Consider the following 6,292-nt stretch of genomic DNA (forward strand, 5'->3'; position numbering starts at 1 on the left):
CACACACATACATACACTTACACACACACAAATACAAATGGGTGCTTTTTCACCTCCAAAGTGAATGCACTTCTGGCATTTCATACTGGGACCTTTTCTTTAAAGAATGCCTGATCTAAAAAAAAGAAAGAAAGAGAGAGAGAATGCTGATAGTTCAGCCCTGGCTGATGTGGCTCAGTTGGTTGGATGTTGTCCTGTACCCCAAAGTGTTGCCTGTTCAATTCTCAGTCAGGCACATGCTTGGGTTCAGTCTCAGTTCCTAATGGGGGGTGTGCAGGAGGCAGCCTATTGATGTTTCACTCTCACATCAATGTTTATGTCTCTCTCTCTCTCTCCCTTTCTCTCTCTCTAAAAGTCAATAAAAGTATTTTTTTAAAAAGAATGGTGATAGTTCAGATATTCTCAGCTGGTTGTTCGTGTTTTAAGAATACTATTGATAAGCAAATGTGCATTAATAAAGTGCATTTGGTCTTGTCTGATCTTATACATTAAGGAGCTGATTTGACCTCATTCTTCCTTTTTTTTTTTTTTTAATCTGAGTGCTACCTAATTTAAAGGGAAAACAATACTCAAACAGAATATTTGCTTTAATAAACTGAAATATAGCTGAATATAAAATCTGACCTCTAGGAGCAGGGCAGTTACGTATTTGGTAATATGATCTTAAGACTTGCATGAAAGTAAGACTTACATGAAAGATTGAGAACCAAACACTAAAAAGGATTTTAGGACTTGGCCCCTAGATTTTCAGATCTGATGTCTAAAATTAGATGTGCTTTCTCTCCATCCCCCTACCCCCTTTTTTTTCTATTTAACTCAGGTTGTAGAGAGCTGGGAGAGTACTTTTTTTTTTTTTTTTAGTAAAAAAAGGAAAATTCTGTTCAAAGAGCTGTGTGTGAGAGACTGTTGACTTAGTTAGATAAAACTGCAAACAGATGCAGGACTGTAACTTAGTTTAACTTTGTAGAATCATATCACTAGCAAATATATATTCAGTGGGAGTGGTGAAGGAAGTAGATTTTCATAAGATAAGTTTCTAAATACAAAGACCAAATTCAGTTAAGAGTTGGTCAAAATGTAGTTGAATTTAAAGACTAAGAATATGGGGAATTTTTTTTTTCAAGGGCAACATTTGTTTTTTCCATTCATTTGAGCCAGATGTTACACTTAATAATTTTTATGATCATGCTAATTAGCTTTTAAAAAATATCTTAAGGATTACAAAACCATCACTTAATAACTCAATATCTATAAACAAATTATTCACAAACCCAAAGTTGGGAGAACTTCTCACTATCTGTTAAAGTAGTTTTATTTAAGAAATAACAATAAGCTTCAAATTTAAATATAGCGTGGAAATTGCCTATCTATATTTCTACACTCTGAAATCCTTCTTCTAATAAAAAAAATACATTGCAGGGCTTTTTTTTTCTAAAAGATTTATACAATTCTTGTGTAATACAGTTTGATACATTATAGTTGGCCTCCTGAGGCAAGTTAAAGAAAAACTTGCTGTGTTTTTCTTAACACTGAAGTGTGGACTATACTTTTTCAATTGGCTTTTCTGCTTGAAACGTGAGTGTGAATCAATAGTGCCCCAACTTTGAATGAAGGGTTGAATGTATTTAAGGGCTACACACCTCCCACCCCAAACGCTAGATCTCTCTGTAGTAACAACAGTAATGAGGACTGCTTCATGATAAAGAGGAATTGGGTATCTTAAAGCATGTGGAGACTAATTGTGAGACAAATGGATTGAAACAAATTAATGGGTATGAGAAGATCTTTTAATAGATCAACAATTAGTATTGATCACAGTTTGTTATAGTACTGGACAGATTCCTAATGGGTAACAAATTTTAGCCTTGTTCTTTGACATTGATAAAAGAATGAAAGCATTATAGGTTTCATAGTACATTGTATTTAATTTTTCTGAGCATAGAAAACTCTGGATAAGTAGGCAGGTTTAAAAACAAATTTCATACCTTTTGTCTTTTTTTCTTTTTTGTCAACTCCTCCTGTGAATATAGGATATAGTCTAAATCAGTGGTTTTCTTTTCTTTCTTTCTTTTTTCAATCTTCACCCAAGGATATGCTTTTATTTTGAGAGAGAGAGGAAGGTGGGGTGGGGGGGGGAGGGCGAGGGAAGAGAAAGAGAGAGAGAAATATCAATCAGTTGCCTCCTGCATGCACCCCGAGAAGAAACAACCCCCAACCTGGGTGGGAATCATACTTGAGACCTTTAGGTATATAGATGATGCTCCAACCAACTGAGCCATCTATCTGGGGCTACCGTTTGTTTTCGTTATCATTGACATTCCAGGTTTTTCTCTGGTATTGTTTCTCTTCTGCCTGAAGAACATTCTTTAGTATTTCTTTTAAAGCAAGTCTGCTTGTGGCAGATTCTTGTTTTCCTTCACTGAGAATGTCTTTTTGCCTGAATTCTCTGAAGGATATTTTCACTGAATATAAAACTCTAGGTTCTGGCTTGATGATTCTGATTATTTTTCTTTTCTTTTTAATAAAAAAACATTTTGTACCTTCTGGCCTCCATGGCCTCTGAGGAGAAATCGACCATCATTTGAATTGTTCCCTACTTTTAAAGATTTTTTCCCTTTATGTTTAGTTTTCAGCGGTCTGATTGTGAATATCTAGGCATGAATTTTTTTGAGTTTATCCGGTTTGGGATTTGCTGAGTTACTTGAAATATAAGTTTATGTCTTTTGCCAGATTTGGGGAGTTTTCTGCCATTATTTCTTCAACATTTTTTTTCACCATGTCACACTTTTTTCTCTCCTTCCAAGATTAATGATAAGAATGTTAGACCTTTTGGTGTTATCCTTAAAACTCCTTTTGTTTTCTTTTTAATTTCTTTTTCTTTGTTGATCAAACTGGGTAATTTCTATTAATCTATCTTCAAGTTAACTCACTCCCCTGGTCATTTCCATTCCTCTGTTGAACTCATCAAGTAAATTTTAAAATTTTGGTTATTATAGTTGTCATGATTTCAAGGGGAAGGGGACTGGATGGAGGTGTAAGAGAGTATGGGGGGATAAGTGGTTATGGGGAAAACAAAATAAAGAAAAAAATGAAATTTCTATTTTGTTCTTTTTTATGTCTTCTGTTTCTTTTATTTCATTTCAAGAATGTTTACTCTGCGCCCTAGCTGGTATGGCTCAGTGCCTAGAGTGTTGGCTGTGGACTGAGAGTCCTAGGTTGCATTTTGGTCAAGGGCACGTACCTGGGTTGCAGGCTCCTCCCCGGCCCGGGCTCTGGTCAGGGCTCCTGCAGGAGGCAACCAATTGATGTGTTTCTCACATTGACATTTCCTCTCTCTTCCACTCTCTCTAAAAATCAATGGGAAAATATCCTAGGGTAAGGATTAAAAAAAAAAAAAGGAAAAAAAGAATGTTTACTCTTCCTTAGAGCATGACTATCATAATTGCTTTAAGGTTAATCTGATAATTCTAACATTTGCGTCATCTTGGGGTTGGTATCTATTGATTACTTTTTCCTTGTGAGTTGTTGACATTTTCATGGTTCTTTGAATGTCAAATAATTTTGGATCATATCCTGGACATTGTGAATCTTATAGAATCTGAGCCTGGTTTAAGCATTACAGAAATAGTAATTTTTTGTTAATTGGTCCCATCAGTGAATGGCCCAGTTAGGTTTTGCAAGTTTTGATTCACCTTCTGTGGGCTGTGATTCTAGTATCAGCTCAGTTTTCAAAGCCTTTGCACTGTCTATTCAGATCTGCCTGTGTGAGTACCACCCAGGGACCAGTCTGGGACATGGGCAGTGGTCTGTACTTTACTTCAGTGCTTTTGGTATGCTGTTTAGAGTCAGACCCACATGGACATTTCAGGGTTGAGCCCATGAGCTCATAGAAAACTTTATGGGATCCCTTTTTTGAGCCCCCTGCTCTCTATAATCTCACTATGGTCTGTGGTTTCCAAGGTCTTCTAAAATATATGATAAATAAACACATGAAAGGATGTACAATATCATTAGTTAACAAGGGATTATAAATTAAAATCACTATGAGATACCACTACACACCCACTGGTATACTTAAAATTGAAAGAGCTGATCACGTGGCTTGACCATCTTATTGGGTGAGTTGCAGAGCAACTGGAGCATTCATACAATGCTGGTGGGAATGTGAAACAGCACAGCCACTTTGGAAAATAGTGTGTGATCTTTGGGACTAGTGACCACTGAATGTAATTTCCTCTTTTGGAAACTACATTAAAACACAAGCTCTGTCCTTCCCTACCCCCTATACTGGGAATATATTTGCTTGAGTCGTTGATTGGAGCTGGCTAGTTACAATCCTACTGAAGTTACTCTAGAAAGCTGATTACATAACACTATTACTGTAAACTTAGTCTTCTTGCTCTTAACTATTATTTCTTAAATTGCTACTGAAGTTAAACAATTAAGGGACAGATAAAAGAATAATAAAACTCAAACCTGGTGATTATAGTGTTATAAGTCTACTTCACTGCCTCAGGCATAATTAAAAAATGTGAGTTTGACCATTTTTGTAATTTAGCACGGCAATTAAGTTTTACCTCTGCAAAAACTTAGATTAGTTCACACTTGCATTGCTCTGAAATTATTTTTATGTGTTCTGTGTTCTGCTTCCTCACTAAGACTCAAAACTCTGAATGAAAGTATGTTTCTTATTTATAAATCTCTATAATCTTAGTATAATGTCTGACACACAGTGACCATTGTACTGTGATTAATATCATTATAAAAATTGGAAAAGAGTAATAAATATGTACAATGAATAGCATGTATATGTCCATATGTATACATATAAGTTAGAGTTAGCAAAGATAATTAATTGTAGGTCAACTATGACTAAAAGTAACTAGCATCACTTAATGACTAAATATGATTGGGTAGGGATATGAAACTTAGCATCTCACCGGTTTCCTATGAGACTCAAAGTGAGTGCAAGATACTAGTAACTAGAAGATAAGAGGAGGCCCAAAGATGGATACCTTATTTTATAAGAAAAAATGGTTACAGAGCTTGTGGTGGTTATAAACCTGCATATATTCTGGGAAGAGAATGTCTATTTGATATCTCACATAGATGCTTAATGGGCATCTCAAATTTAATACATTCAGATTGAGTCCCTTGGAATTTATTTACCCAAAGGCGTTGAAAACATCCACACAAAAACCTGCACACAGATGTTTATAGCAACTTTATTCATAATTGCCAAAACGTGGAACCAACCAAGATGACGTTCTGTAAGTGAATGAATGAATAAATAAATTGTGGTACAGCCAAACAGTGGCATAGTATTCAGCACTAAAATAAATGAGCGATTAAGCTATAAAAAGACATGGAGAAACCTTAAATACCTATTACTAAGTGAAAGAAAATAATGTGAAAAGGCTACATCGTGTATGATTCCAGCTATATGACATTCTGGAAAAGGCAAAACCATATGGAGATAGTAAAAAGATCAGTGGTTTGCAAGGATTAGCGGGGAGGAAGGGATGAATAGGCGGAGCACAGGATTTTTAGGACAGTGAAACTACTCTGTATGATACTGTAATGCATCTATGTGGAGATATCAGTAGACTTTCTCTTCCCAGAATACATGGGAAATATGGCATTATACATTTGTCCAACAAGAGTGAACCCTAATGTAATGATGTATTGGTGTAGGTTTATTGGTTGTAACAAATGCACCTTCTGGTGGGGCAGGGGGTGGGTAATGGAGACTATGCATGTGTGGGAGCAGGGGTATATGGGAAATCTCTATCTTCTGCCTCAGTTTTTCTGTGAACCTAAAATTGCCCTAAAATAAAGTCTATTTTTAAAAATCAAATGATTTTTTAATCTTCACCCAAAGAAGTGCTTTTATTGATTTTGGGAGAGAGAAGGAGGTGGGGTGGGGGACGAGGGAAGAGAGAAAGAGAAAGAGAGAAATATCAATCAGTTGCCTCCTGCATGCTCCGTGACAAGAAACAACCCCCAACCTGGGTGGGAATCAAACTCAGGAATGATAAGGTAATACCACAGACTTTCTACAGAATGAATGTGTGGGCTTACAAAGGTGTAGAGATAGTGAAGGTGCCTGACTGTGAGTGCTGATTCCTCTTTTTGCTTCCCTCTTCCATTAAACACATTTTGAAAGGGTTTGTTATGTCTTGTTTTTTTTTAATCCCCCAATTTGTATAGCTGCACAACCCTATATACAGCCTTTTTTTTTTCCTTGTGCCAACTTGATAAAGGGAAGTACAGTTAGAATAGTAGGCACTTA

General features: G+C 36.1%; 1 protein-coding gene across 1 annotated transcript in view; it reads left to right on the forward strand.

Annotated features, from left to right (window-relative positions):
- CPD (carboxypeptidase D) overlaps positions 1–6,292 on the forward strand; it is a gene marked incomplete at its 5' end in the record, with an annotated part of 78,969 nt that overhangs the window by 16,537 nt on the left and 56,140 nt on the right. The window lies entirely within an intron of this gene.

This window comes from Myotis davidii, unplaced genomic scaffold (assembly GCF_000327345.1).
Source record: "Myotis davidii unplaced genomic scaffold, ASM32734v1 scaffold363, whole genome shotgun sequence".
Lineage (NCBI taxonomy): Eukaryota > Metazoa > Chordata > Mammalia > Chiroptera > Vespertilionidae > Myotis > Myotis davidii.